Source organism: Silene latifolia, chromosome 4 (genome assembly GCF_048544455.1).
Source record: "Silene latifolia isolate original U9 population chromosome 4, ASM4854445v1, whole genome shotgun sequence".
Classification (NCBI taxonomy): Eukaryota; Viridiplantae; Streptophyta; class Magnoliopsida; order Caryophyllales; family Caryophyllaceae; genus Silene; species Silene latifolia.
This window is the reverse complement of record NC_133529.1, coordinates 86,190,912-86,207,554: the sequence shown is the minus strand read 5'-3', so window position 1 is coordinate 86,207,554 and position 16,643 is coordinate 86,190,912.

The window sequence follows — 16,643 nt, the reverse complement described above, 5'->3', positions numbered from 1 at the left end:
AACTCGATGTCCCTGCGGTGCAAATCGGCATAACTTTTCTGGCGATCCTGAGCTGCTTTCATCTTTTGATGAATTAGCTAAACTTGTTCAATCATATCTTGCACCATCTGTGGTCCTAAAACCACTGCCTCTGCACTATCATCCCAACAAACTAGACTTCGGCACTTCCTGCCATATAAAGTCTCGAAAGGTGTCATCCCAATGCTAGTATGGTAGTTGTTGTTATACGAAAACTCAATCAAATCCAACCTGTCCTCCCAACTTCCACCGAATTCCATGGCACAAGCTCTCAACATGTCCTCCAAGGTCTTGATAGTTCTCTCAGTCTGACCATCTATTGCAGCATGAAAAGTTGTACTCATCATTAAGGTCGTACCCATCAATTCCTGCAACTCTTGCCAAAATTTCGATATAAACCTCGCGTCTCGATCCGACACTATATCCTTAAGTATACCTTGTAACCGGACCACATGTTTCCTGTAACTCAAAGCTAGCTGTATCTTAGTCCAGGTATCCTTTATTAGAACGAAGTGAGCTGGATTTTTTAACCGATCGACGATCACCCAAATCATATTGTTACCTTGCTGTGTCCTTGGTAACCCCATGATAAAGTCCATAGAGATCGACTCCCACTTCCACTCAGGTACCTCAAGAGACTGAATCATACCCGTGGTCTCCGTTGATCACCCTTACATCTAGCAGCGAACTCAGCCACATCCCTCTTCATATTAGGCCACCAAAAAGTTTTCTTTAGGTCTTTATAAAGCTTGTCACCTCCCCGGTGAACCAAATAAGAAGTGCAATGAGCCTCTGTCATGATTACTCTCCTCAAGTCTGCATCATCAAGAACGCACCATCTGCCATCAAAACGAACACTCCCATCTGTGTAGATAGAAAATCTGGAAACTGTGCCACTCTCTACTCTCGACTTCCACTCTTGGATCTTAGGATCAAGCTCTTGTTTTCTCTTGATATCCTCATACAATTCTGGCTCGATCGTCAAATCCCCGATGGTATCCCCTTTCCGAATCATATGGATCCCCATCTTGGACATCTCATCCCTCAGCTTCAGCAAAGACATAGCTGTACACAGTGAATGAACACTCTTCCTACTCAAAGCATCTGCAACAACGTTGGCCTTACCCTCGTGATAGATGATCTTCATGTCATAGTCCCCGATCAGCTCCATCCATCGTCTCTGTCGAATGTTAAGCTCTCTCTGAGTGTAGATATATTTCAGACTCTTATGATCTGAAAACATCTTAAAGGTTTCCCCGTAGAGATAGTGCCTCCAAATCATAAGAGCAAAGACAACTGCACCCAGTTCCAAATCATGAGTAGGATAGTTCTCCTCATATGGCTTCAGCTGCCTCGACGCATAAGCTATAACCTTCCCATTCTGCATCAAAACACATCCCAACCAGTTCTTTGAAGCATCAGTAAACACTTCAAAGTTCTCACAACCCTCTGGTAAAGCTAGGATAGGAGCAGTGGTCAAACGTTCCTTTAAGGTCTGGAACGCCGTCTCATAACTATCATCCCATCGAAACCTGGTCTCTTTCCTCATCAAAGCGGTCATAGGCCATGCTATCGTAGAAACGTCCTTCACGAACCTCATGTAGTAACCAGCTAGACCCAAGAAACTCCGAATCTCAGCAACATTCATTGGTGATTCCCACTTGGTCACTGCCTCAATCTTGCTAGGATCCACGGACACACCCTTTTTTGATATCACATGACTCAGAAAAGCCACTTTCTCTAACCAAAAGTCACACTTGGATAGCTTGGCATAAAGTTGATTATCTCACAAGGTCTGCAAAACTTACCTCAAGTGCTCCTCATGCTCTTCCTTAGTCTTAGAGTATACTAAGATGTCATCAATGAAGACGACCACAAACCTGTCCAAGAACGGACTAAAAACCCGGTTCATCAGATCCATGAAAGCTGCTGGTGCATTCGTTAAGCCAAAAGGCATCACTACATACTAAAAGTGACCATAACGAGATCGGAAAGCTGTCTTAGGAATATCCTCATCTTCTATCCTCAACTGGTTATAACCTGACCTCGGATCGATCTTAGAGAACACCCATGCGCCACTCAGCTGGTGAAACGGATAATCAATCCTAGGCAAAGGATACTTGTTCTTCACCGTGACACGATTCAGCTCCCTATAGTTGATGCATAGCCTCATGCTCCCATCTTTCTTCTTCACAAACAACACTTGTGCTCCCCATGGTGACACACTAGGCCGGATATACCCCTTGTATAATAGATCATGTAGCTGTTTTTTCAACTCTTCCAGTTCTTTATGTGCCATATGGTATGGTGCTTTAGATATAGGACATGTTCCCGGTTTAAGCTCCACAATGAAGTCAATATCCCTCTTTGGTGGTAACCTCGGTATCTCATCTGAAAAGACATCACTAAACTTTCCCACCACATGTATATTAGAAGTTGTCAGCTGTTCAACGCGCCGATCTCTCACTTGGCAAAGAATCAAGGGACACTTTTTCCTCAAACATGACTTTAAGGTCATTACCGTGATGAACTTACACTTAGGCCTCAAAACAAACCCATTATAAGACACCCTTATTGTTAGGATTCATTAATCTCAAAAGTTTACATATTCATATATGAATTAATTTATTTGGTCATAAAATAAATACAAGATCTTATGCATGCAAACATAAAACAAAGTAGAGAAGAAACCTTCACTTCTTACATTTGTGTTTCGGATTTTAGGGCACCAACAAGATCTCCTTCTTGTTAGTTCTTGAGCTTTCCAACAATGGATGAACAAGGTTCAAATTAGAACCTCTCCCAAAAGCATATACCCAAGGAATACCCTTAATAACCAATATTATTATGAACTAGTAATAATATTAATCTTACTTAAAAATGACACAAAAATTGATTTATTTGGCCCTTGAAAATTTCGGACAAGGGGAGTAATATTGTGAGGTTTCTTTCTCTAAGTTTTCACAAATTGTAGAGAATGTAATAATTTTCTAACACTAGAAAAATATTAGGTAAGGTAGTGAATATTTATAGAAAAACCATTGGCATTTTCTAGCATGAAAAACCGGCTGGGAGGGGGGAAAGGTGGCCAATGCATGAGCTTGTTTTTCTACCCAAGATAAACTAGGTATGCAAGGCTATAAGCTTGGGTAATCATTCTGTTTTCTCATTTAAAATAATTAACAAAAAAATTTAAACCCTAACCCTTCTCATTTCGGTACACTTAACATAAAATGGAAGGTCCATTTTATTTTGTCATTTGTCAATTGTGACATATGTGACATGTTACTTGACATGTGGAATTTTAATGTATTTTTAACATATTAAAAATCAACATACTCAAAATATGTCATATACAAAATCGACTAGTAATTCGTAATTACTTGTACCAAAACGGTTTATCAAATTATAAATTACAACGTCTTGTATTTATAATAAATTATTCATTCATTTTCAATTGTTTCGTAAACAATAATTTTATCTAAGTAATAAAACAATTCGATTACTTAGACCGTATCTAATTTAATCGAATTACAATAAGACACGTTAATTTTACTCACAAATCATCCGTCAATTTTAAGCAATTTAATTAACTCGTATCGGCATACGATTAATTAATTAATCAATTAAGAGTATTTCCCTATAGGTATGACCTAAGGGGATCAACTGATCACCACCGTCGCACGACAGTAATGTCAAACTCTAGTCAGCCAATCATTACCGATATGTGTGGACCAGTTGACTGTAAAATATTACATCCCACATGTATTCTTGAAAATGATATTTAAACATGTGATCATTATGATCGACAGTTGTGATCGCATTATTGTCGGAGGACACTTATTCCAACAATCTCCCACTTGTCCTCGACAAGTGTGCGTCACCAATTCTCTTGTCCTATTACTATCTCCCACTCAATGCAAGGTGTCTTTCGGGTCGTACTTGCAAGTGATCATATCGAGAGTGGTTTCCTCGATCTGGAGAATAACTGATTGACCGGAATTATCTACCATAGATACATTCCGAGCGTGGCCACGCATTTCCAGTTCATTACTCCTTGAGTGGCCCTGAGATATTGTTTTAACCCTGACAAGGGGTGGACAATTCCTATCGCACTATTCCCTTCGATTAGCCACAGCCATCATAACCCAAAATATGCCCATTTGACCCCATTTACGAAGGTCGTAGTAACATAAATCAAAGTTAATCTGAAACTGTGCCACCTTAGGAGAACAGTCTTTCGTCAAAGAATTGACTCATTAGAATACTATAGTAGCTCTCGCCACGACCAGGCTATATAAATTTGCCAGAACTCTATAAGCGGTCATTAGCCCGACAAAGTGTTCCTAACAGTCTGCCTATGTGATCGACTAGTCATATCATATGACTCCATGACACTTGAACTTGCCATCAATCGCATCACACTATAGTCACTTCGAGACGTCACCTCATGTAAGTGACTATGGGCGAATACAATGCTAATCCGTGTTCACTTTAACGGAGTTCAATTGTCTCTACAACCCGTTTGGATGTAACAAAGTATAAGGTGAGTTAATAATAACTCAAACGACAAATGTGGACATCACATTCGGGTAGTCAATACCATACTACCACCTTGTGATGTATATTTTAAATGTGTAAACACTACTCATTTGCAACATGAGTTTAACACACCATTTGTCCATGTGTTCAAACTCTTGAATTGCATTTTCCTTTATTTTCATGTTTGTCTTACATAGCATGAATCTTACCAAGTACATATCTAGTTACCCTGACTAGGTTTAGGTTCTTTATTTTGAGAGAACTTTCTTGTTGCTTATCACATAACAAACGAATTATGGTGGACGACATAACTTGCACTAGTCAAGTGTTCTTCCAACTCATAATGTACCAGGTATATGTTTTGTAGGATCTTACAACAATTGTCAAGATGATTAGCCTAGCACTTCTCATAAGTCCTAGCAAATTTGAAAATACTAGTTTTGAGTAACTTCTTACTATAACCAAGTATCTTTTCAAACTTCTTATTTCTCCTTTTAGCTTAAATAGCTTAGGATTTTCATAAATCCTTACGCGTTTTCGAAACTTCAATATGTGCAACTTCTTGTCACATAACAGAGTGTTCTATCAAACACTGGAATAGCTCATTAGTTCTCCTCGAGAATTCATGACGATTCTTATATGGCTTACCAATGACTCATCATGCTCTTAAGCATATGATTCATTATAGGACATGTGCATGATTATTCTAATGGTGGAAACATTAGTAATCTTTAATCATGTGATCAACCATTATTAGGTTCAATGAATGACCATGACTGCTTATGGTAATTCCATTTTCATCGATATGAATAACCTACGTTCCTCGTTGATTTGATGTGCATATCTCAATGCCTATCCAACATCCCATGATGTGATTGGATTCATCTTAGTCCATTTTCATCGAGAATTGAAAACTCAAATACTTCTTTGTGAAAGATAGTACTAGCTCGTCATTCTCAATGAGTAATGAGTTATAAATTTTACAAGATGATTGCTCCCACTAAATTTCATGTCTTCACATGAAAATTTCAAACTCCCACTCAATTCCACATGTTTCATATTTGACTACTCAATCGAAACATTTCAAGAATTGAAATCAATTTTGCTTTGCCAAGTTATTAAGATAAAACCATATATGTTCCCAACATATCTTATCAAAATACCTATTTTGAAAAGGTTTCAATCTTAAACTTATGGAAAGAGATTTTAATCTCTAACTCATTCATTTTTATAATGATGCGTAGCAATGTCATTACTTAAATGTGAAATCCCATTTAATACACGTCCTTCTCAAAATACCCTTTTCGGAAGGAGGTTTAACCATTTCATTTTCACAATGAGGTTAAGTAATGACACTAGCGTGGTTAACAATTAACTTAGCTCTTGTAGACATCGGCATATCTTTCTTTGCAACTTTTAGTCATAAATCTCATTTATATTCAAGGATGCAACTTTGTTTCATTTAGGCTCTTAAGTAAATATCAATTTTGAAACTCTATTCATATCTAGGTCATAAACTAGCAAAATCTCTTGTTGAGACTTATCTTTAGTCATTTTCATTCAAGAACTTTCTTTTGGTCTCCTCGTGTAGTTATCTTAAGAACACATTCTTTTGATTAATTCACTTGGTCTCTATTGTCATGTAGATCTCATCAATTCAAGACCATAGATCTCATCTATTCATGTATACTATCTATTTTGGTATACAAATCATTCTTTCTTTCGTAGATCTCATTTACTCAAGCATACAAATTATTCTTTGTACTCTTTGTATTCTTTGTGTATTCATTTTTCTCCCACTCTATCTTTAGAATAAATACACTAGATATTCAAAGATAGCTTATGAGACACAAATAATGATTTTGAAGTAGAACGAGGACTATTTCATAGATTGACTAATAGATTTTAGATTTGATGAGTGTACTTGGTAATTGACATTCCTTTAGGAGAGTTCATCAACTCAACATCACTTTATAATTGATCATACACAAGTCTCAAGCTTGTGGACATATAATGAATCCTATCATTATAATTGTCTATTGGATCACTTTAAGTAGATGTTCATATGTTTCTATGTGCAAGCATGTAAAGACGAATTTTTAGAACAAACAAATATGATAAAAGGGATGACTTGGGTAGCAAGCCAAGCCACCAAAATCCAAAATACAACCATTGTTTAAAAGGATCAACCATCTCCATGTCGAACACGGAAATCAAAATAGTTCTAAAATTCATAACATTAAAATAAAGACAATAATAAAAGCCAAGCTTCATTGGTAGCTACTCCTAGCTCCTTCATGATTTCTTAAGCTTGCTTCTCTTTTCCCTTGTCTTTGATTGGAGGAGGCCCTATTTACAATAAAAAGGGGATACATTATCACAACTTTGTATCAAAATACCATAGTTGAATTAGAAACATAAAAGAAAGGATAGTCATTTACCTATTGGAGTGATCTTTCCAGCTTTGATGTCACCAAGATACTTGGAACAATTCCTCTTCCAATGTCCAACACCATTACAATAATGGCATTTATGAAGAGGACCCTTCTTGGGTTTGGAAGTGCTAGCTTCAAAAGTCTTAGCCTTGGTGTTCATGGGAGCTTGTCTCTTACTCTTTTTCCCATTCTTCTTGAACTTCCCCTTGCTCTTAGTGCTTATATTTAGCACATCCTTAGGTGGGTTAACATTTAGCCCCATGTCTCTTTCGGCTTGCACAAGTAACTTGTGCAACTCTTCAAGAGACAGGTCCTTGTCTCGCATATTGAAATTCACCCGGAATTGTACATATGCTTTGACTTTGGATAAGGAGTGAAGAATCCTATCAACAATGAGCTCCTTGGGGATTTCAACCTTCTGAATTTTCAACGTCTCGACTAGCTATAACAATTTGAGTACGTGAGGGCTAACCTTTTGGCCCTCCTTGAAATCAAGATCAAAGAATGCCGAGGCCGCCTCATATTGGACGATCCTCGGTGTTTGTGAGAACATTGTCACAAGTTTGGAATAAATTTCATAAGCGGTGCCCATTTTGAAAGCTCTTCTTTGGAGATCCGCCTCCATAGCAAAAATCAACACATTTTTGATAGCGGCGGACTCTTTGTGGTAAGCCTCACATGCTTCCCTAGTGGCGGCACTCGACCTAGCATTAGGTTCGGGTGGAGAGGGTTCCATAAGGTAACGAACCTTATCGTCACCTTGGGCGGCTAGCTTGAGTTGGGCATCCCCATCGAAAAGTTTGACCCATTCTTTTCTAGTTTACAACGATCCATGAAGGATCGGAGCCATGAAACATTAGTGAGAGCGTGAGCGTTGATGTTTGGTGCGGCCATTTGTTATGAGAAATAAAAGTGGTCTACAAAACAAAAATAGGAGGAATAAAACACTTGTCGTTTTTAAAATAATAATAATACTCGTAAATTTTAATTTAAACAAGTTTTATTGCATTTATCTAGTGACCTCTACCCAACTTGATAAATGATTCCAAGACCCAAATTCATATCAACTTGGGCACGCTTTGGCGATACAACCCTCATCAATATAACTCGGTGGATTAACTCTTTAATTGATTCTACTTTTAGAACTCTTGGTCGATAAATTTACATTAATATTTATCTTTAGCCCAAAACACATCCGGCTATGGTCGAGAATACTTTTGTTGAGTTCAACCCAAATTTCGAATAATTGCGTCCATGATCCAAATCCACATTAACTTGGGCACGCTTTGGCGATACAACCCTCATCAACACGAATTCGGTGGATAGACATTTATCACCCACTTCCCCTACGTAACAAGGTTTGTACCCCGGTTTGGCCGAGCGCACTCCCTCACGAAATAGGTTTTCATGGTTTCTAATTTTTGGTAAGGCTAAGTCTCAATTGTTTATTTAGCGAGAGGTCATGTCAATTTATTATCTATCACGTTTTAAGTGAACTAAAGCGGTGAACTACGATAATTGTAATTGACACGGTCGATAAACTCGATTTATAAAAATCCATGTTTAGTTATGGCGATTTAGCGATGCATGCAACATATAAATAAAATGTAAAGCATAAAAATTAAAATCCTAGTATGGCCTTCCTAAAATAGTAAATCTAATAAACTATTACAAATTCGGAAACCAACTCCTTTGGTCCCTTGATCTTCGGTCTTGGCACGCATCTCGAGGCAACACTTTCTTTGATGGACCGCTTTCTCGAATGGCACCGTCTTAAAGGAACTCCGGAATAATTTAATTACAACATGAATTACATAATTTCCTATTATACATTTGTAATAAAAATGAATCTATTAAATTACAAAACAGTGATATGCATTTCGGGTAATACCAATTAAAAAACTAAGGCCATACTAAGTAAAATTACATAATTCAAAAATTATATAAAATTAAAATATGACAATCATAAATAAAATACAGCATTATAATATGTATGAACATACTAAATTTTATGCTAAATCGCCTTTTAAGAGCCAACATCGTATATTTTATCGGTTTTTATGGATTTGCGTGATTTAACTTATTAAAATCACAATAATTACATAAATTCATATGTACAAGTCAATTACCCTAACCATCTTAGGACTCAAAACTTAGTCTTCACTAACATTTTGACAATAATTAAACTTGATTTCTTAATATTGTTCATTATGGACCAAAAGTACAAAATTATGCTATAAACTTCAAATTAAATTATAAAAATTTCAAATAATTTCAAAAATTGAAACTTAAACTCATGAACATTCTGGAAAAATACCATGACAATTATAATGTTCAAAACTTAGGTTAAAAATTTCGAAAAATTATCGAGAAAAACAATTTTGCGGTTTATCGGTTTTAACAAATATGACCATTAAAATATGAGAAAATTTATTTTCATCAACTTTTCACTTTTATATCTGAAATATATGATAAAATGCAATATGTGACGTTTTTCTTTAGTCACGATGTATGTTTTAGCATTATTACTAATTTTAGTCACTATTTATGTGGTTTTTCATCAAAAATTCATAAATCATGCAAAAGACTTCACTATAGCCAAATATTTTACACACATCTTGTAAGAATGAATGTGACAACATACTAAATTTCCATGACCAGATTCGAAATATAACTCATATTAACCTATTTACCTATTTGAATACGATGTTAACTTATAAAATTCATATTTCGAGCAAAACAACTTATTTTAACATGAAAATTTACAGGCAATCAGTAGATAATATATGTGAAAACATATCCAAAAACCACTGAAAAATTCGAAGTTTAGCTATTTTTCGTCCAAAAATGACATTTTTCTCATAAAAATCACATTTTAATGCCAATAATATTTAAAATGAACAATAAAATCCATAAATAAACCAAAATATCCCAAAAACATTTTAGGAGCAGAAACTTTAACATGCAAAGTGATTTCGTGATATATTATAATAAACACAAAATTACAAGGTTTATTTGTTAATAAGATTAACTCGGAAAAACAATAAACCGATTTGCATGCAAACAACCTAAGGCTCATGATACCGCTTGTTAGGATTCATTAATCTCAAAAGTTTACATATTCATATATGAATTAATTTATTTGGTCGTAAAATAAATACAAGATCTTATGCATGCAAACATAAAACAAAGTAGAGAAGAAACCGTCACTTCTTACATTTGTGTTTCGGATTTACGGGCACCAACAAGATCTCCTTCTTATTAGTTCTTGAGCTTTCCAACAATGGATGAACAAGGTTCAAATTAGAACCTCTCCCAAAAGCATATACCCAAGGAATACCCTTAATAACCAATAATATTATGAACTAGTAATAATATTAATCTTACTTAAAAATGACACAAAAATTGATTTATTTGGCCCTTGAAAATTTCGGACAAGGGGAGTAATATTGTGAGGTTTCTTTCTCTAAGTTTTCACAAATTGTAGAGAATGTAATAATTTTCTAACACTAGAAAAATATTAGGTAAGGTAGTGAATAATTATAGAAAAACCATTGGCATTTTCTAGCATGCAAAACCGGTTGGGAGGGGGGAAAGGTGGCCAATGCATGAGCTTGTTTTTCTACCCAAGATAAACTAGGTATGCAAGGCTATAAGCTTGGGTAATCATTTTGTTTTCTCATTTAAAATAATTAACACAATTTTTGAACCCTAATCCTCCTCATTTCGGTACACTTAACATAAAATGGAAGGTCCATTTTATTTTGTCATTTGTCAATTGTGACATATGTGACATGTTACTTGACATGGGAAATTGTAATGTATTTTTAACATATTAAAAATCAACATACTCATAAAATATGTCATATACAAAATCGACTAGTAATTCGTAATTACTTGTACCAAAACGGTTTATCAAATTATAAGTTACTGTTGGAGTAAGTGTCCCCGACAATAATGCGATCACAATTGTCGATCATAATTGATCACATATTTAAGTCTCATACCAAGAATACGAAAGGGATGATACATTACATATATAGTCAACTGGTCCACACATATCGGTAATGATTGGCTGGCTAGAGTTTGACATTACTGTCGTGCGACGGTGGTGGTCAGTTGATCCCTTGAGGTCACACCTAAAGGACGATTCCCTTAATTGAAAAGGTTAATTAGTTGTATGCCGATACAGATTAATTAATTCCTTAAAATTGAACAAATTATTATCATAAGAGAGAAAATGACATCTTATTATAATGTGATTAAATGAGATTTTATTTAGTAATTTAAGAAGTTATATTACTAAAATTAATCGGTGTTTGCGAAACACGCGAGATGAGAATGATAAGTCAGTTATAATTACAAGATGTTGTGAATTATACTAACTAGTAATTAAATGACCATTTTATGAGAAAGTAATTTTAAATTACTAGTCAATTTGTTAAATATGATTTATTTAATTTGTAAATGATATTTAATTTGTTAAATATGCATTTTAAATTAAAACATGACATAAGACATGTCACATGTCATATGACATACAATTGTACAAGTGACAAAAATAAAATGGACTCCATATTACACATATAAACCGAAATTTGTGGGCATTGTGAGATGTTTTGTCTTTTTCCATTTGTCTTATTCATTTGTCCAATATGCTTGATAGTGACATGACTATGGACAAAGGCTTACACATTTGTCTTGTGAAGACAAAAAGAAAAATAATTATGGTCTATGGACTACATGAGGCCACCGGTTTTTGTGAGTAAAAATAGAGAGATTTTTCTCATTTTTATTTATTCTAACATATTTTTATGAATATACCTCTCTCTCTCTCTCTCTCTTGTTCTTCATAAAAGTCCTTTTTATGAATCTAATTTGTTCATATCAATCACTAATAATACTAGTAGTAGTATATAAGTATTAGTAATCAATTTTAAGGTAAACCACATTACAAATATCTAGTACATATTAGTTTGTGGGATTAAGGGATAGTCTTGGGTGCTACTAATTGGAGGGCTTCTATTTTGAAGTCATGAATGTTCATCCAATATTGGAAAGCTCAAGAACTAACAAGAAGGAGATCTTGTTGGTGCCCATTTGACCGAAATTTAAATGGTGAGAAATTGATTTTCTTATCTCTTCTTATTTAGTTTGCATGCATAAGATTTAAATTAATTTTATGACTAAATTAATTTGTAACATATAAGAATATGTTAAGTAATGAGATATATATTTCTAACAAGCGGTATCAAGAGCCTTTGGTTGTTTGCATGCAAATCGGTTATTGTTTTTCCGAGTTATATGATTAACAAACAAAACTTATAAATTTGTGTTTATTATGATATATCACGAAATTTATTATGCATGTTAAAGTTTCTGGTCCTAAAATGTTTTAGGATATTTTGGTTTAATTTATGGATTTTATTGTTCATTTTATATAATATTGGCATTAAAATGTGATTTTTATGATAAAAATGTCATTTTTGGACGAAAATTAGCTAAACTTCGAATTTTCCAGTGGTTTTTGGATATGTTTTCACATATATTATCTTTAGATGATCTGGAAATTTTTAGAATTTTTGGAGTTTTTATGCTCGAAATATGGATTTTTCATTATAAAAATCGAATTTAAATGAAAAATAGGTTAATATGAGATAAATTTCGAATCTGGTCATAGAAATTTAGTATGTTGTCACATGCAATTTTACAAGATGTGTGTAAAATAATAGGCTATAATGAAGTCTTCATGCATGATTTATGGATTTTTGATGAAAAATAGCATAAATAGTGACTTAATTAGTGAATAATTGCTAAAACATACTTCATGACTAAGGAAAACCGTCACATGTTGCATTTTATTATCTATTTCAGATATAAAATTGAATCACGCAAATCCGTAAAAACTGTTTAATATACGATATTGGCTCCTTAAAGGCGATTTGGCATAAAATTTGGCATGTTCATACATATTATAATGCTGCATTTTATTTATGATTGTCATAATTTTATTTTATGTAATTTTTTGAATTATGTAATTTTACTTAGTATGGCCTTAGTTTTTAATTGGTATTACCCGAAATGTATGGGAATATCAATTCGGTTGTAATTTATTGTGATCTCGTATCACCGTTTTGTATATTAATAGATTTATTTTATTTTAATTACAAATGTATAATAGGAAATTATGTAATTTGTTATGTAATTTATTTATTCCGGAGTTCCTTGAAGACGGTGTCACTCAAGAAGGCGATACATAAAGACGGTGTTATCTCGAGATGCGTGCCAAAACCGAAGTTCAAGGGACCAATGGAGTTGGTTTCCGAATATGTAATAGTTAATTAGATTTTCTATTTTAGGAAGGCCATACTAGGATTTAATTTATGCTTTGCATTTTATTTATATGTCGCATGCATCGCTAAATCGCCATAACTAAAACATGCATTATCTTTTAATCGAGTTAATCGACCGTGTCAATTATAATTATCGTAGTTCACCGCTTTAGTTCACTTAAAACGTGATAGATAATTAATTGACATGACCTCTCGCTAAAATAATCAATTGAGACATAGCCTTACCAAAAAGTAGAAACCATGAAAACCTATTTCGTGAGGGAGTGCACTCGGCCATACCGGGGTACAAACCTTGTTACGTAGGGGAAGTGGGTGATAAATGTCTATCCACCGAATTTATGTTAATGAAGGGTATTTCGGCACACCGTGCCCTAAGTTGATATGAGTTTGGATCATGGACACATTTATTCGAAATTTGGGTTGTACTCAACGAAAGTATTCACGACGTATTTCCGGATGTGTTTCGGGCTAGAGATAAATATTAATGTAATTTTATCGACCAAGAGTTCTAAAAGTAGAATCGATTAAAGAGTTAATCCACCGAGTTATATTAATAAAGGGTATTTCGGCACACCGTGCCCCAAGTTAGTATGAATTTGGATCTTGGAATCATTTATCATAGTTGGGTAGAGGTCACTATGTAAATGCTTTACTTGTTATTTACAAGTATTATTATAACGATGAATGTTTTGTTTTCATTATTCCGTTATCATATTGTTCTATTTCTTTACCACAATTCATATACGATATCATTTCGATTTTTGATTCAAATCTCCATTAAAACATCGTAACTAAAGACAAATATGAATTTGCTTCTAAAACCTCGAATTATCCATTGCTAAGGATCTCTTGTAAAGAGTATAGATTAAAGTTATTCATTATCAAACAGGTTTTTGATTCTTGACTAACATATCTATCTAATTGTTTTGGTAATTAGATTAGTCAGAATTCATAATTGACCAAAATAACGTAACCACTTCAATGAAATTTTTAAGACTAAAACGATTGAATTGAAGAGTAGTCTTCATAAGATTAAATTTTTGCTTCTCTAAGCAAAGATTCATTGAAATGAGTGGTAGCATTCTCTTAAACCGTTAAGAAAAGGGTGAGGTTCAAAGAGGTAAAATTAGAATGGAATTGATACAAGGTAATGTTAAAGGTAAAGTTATTGAGAATGACGATACTAAACCTATAAATCCCGACCGATAAAGTTTCCATTGTCTTAAATGTTGGACACTAGAAAGGAAACTACCCCAAATTATTGAAGAATCAACAAGTTAGTTGTGGGACATCTAATGGGACCTTCTTCTTTAAATGTTTATTTGATTAAACATAAATTTTGCTAGTACTACTTCGTCAATATTAGAAACCGGTGGTGGTTTTCATCATTGTACTTGATACATAGGATGATTAAAATATGACGACTAGCAACAATCATGTTGAGAGATAGAGTCATTGTGTAATCAATCTAGCTTTGGGTTTATAGTTGTACTTAATTATGACTATTAAGTGCATAAACTCTAAATAAGAATATAAACTTGTTAAGATACAAAAGAGGTTTCACTTTTGTGTCCCTATACACCATAATTGATGTATGGCTAGCCCATTACCAAGGTGATTATATTCTAAACCAAACATAAATGATATATCATATGGATGATGCAAGACTCAAATTGGCAACCCAGGATTAAACCTTAAATTCTAGAATGATCAACGCAAAGAGTTATCGAGTACTCTTGAAACCATTAGATCTTATGGTATATGCGTATCTTGTATTCAAAGCAAGATGTCTCGTGCCTTTTGGTTGAAAAGGAGATCGTGAATGTAAATCATTGATACAGAATAGGTTGATCATTTACTTTTATCAACGATTTAAGTTGACGCTAATGTGTTCACTTAATAAGATAAATAGAGAAATCTTTGAAGAATTTCAAAGAGTTCAAGGAATCACGAATTAATCGTGATGGGATTATCAAAGTGAAGACTTTGATATAAGCCAAATGAAATGTGATATAGTATCACAAGTTAATCTCTCTTAACACACATTATGGGATAATGTGTGGTTGGATAAGAAATCAAACGCTATTCGATATGGTTTGGACTTCAATCAAGTTACTTTGAGTTACTTGATTCTTTTGGGGATTTTATCATTTTGTCTAAATTATTTTTCCACTAAATCTAAAACCAATCATATGAGATATGAAATGGTAGGGTACCATATTTGTAAGCTTTCACAAGAAACAAATGCTCATTTTTCCCTTTCAATTATCACAAGTACAACGGGATTGTGGCTCGTGAAGCTGTCTTTCTAGAATACAAGTTTATTCCTATAAGACAGAGTGGGAGAAATTATTGAAGAAGCGAAGCCACAAAGAATATTATGTCGCAAGAAACTGGTCTTTCTTGGCTACATGAGACGTTTTGTGTGAGACATTGTTTCTTCAAAACCTAGGAGGTTAAAGTCATCACTTGTTAAAGATGATGAATTCATGTTACTTTTAAGAAAGTAAAGAGCTTACAACTTACAAAGAAATTGTTTGATTCAAGTTGATTACTTCTGGAAAGTAATGAACATATGACTTACATGAGAGTGTTTAAGTCACAACTCAATACAAGGCTTAGAGCCATGAAAATCCGAAATAAAAGGCTTGATTAGTGACAAAGGGTTTTGCACTAATAAAGAGAGATTTCAAGGCTTGATTGGTTGCAAAGGGTTCTGCACTAGTTGAAATGCTTAAGTCTATTTGGATCTTCTTAGGGATTATATTTCATTATGAGATATATAGCAAGTGAATCTAAAACCCACTTCTTCAATTAGAAGGAATGTATTAGATGGTGGTTTGATGGTCGTGGTCAGAAGGTGGCGAGGGTGGCAGTGGTCAAAAAGTGTTGAGGTGCATGATGCGGTGGTCGGTGAGAAAGAACGGTGGTGGTGGTGGTGATGGTGGTGGTGGTCATGGTTGTGCTAACTCTTATCCGACTAAAGTTACACTCTTATTGGACTGAAATTACAGTCTTATCGGACTGAATTTACACTTATATCAGACTACAGTTACACTTATTTTGACTACAGTTACAATCGTAAATGAGTACAGTTGAATAAACTTGTGTTAAAGTTATATTAATTCAACATGAAATAAAAATTATAAAAATTTAAATTTTTACATAAAAAATGCCATTAAAAATAAAAGTTACATCCTTAAAATACTAAAATTACACTTGTAAAGCATTAAAGTTACACTCATAAAGTATTGAAGTTACATAAATCGTTTAAATTACATAAATTCAAATTTAT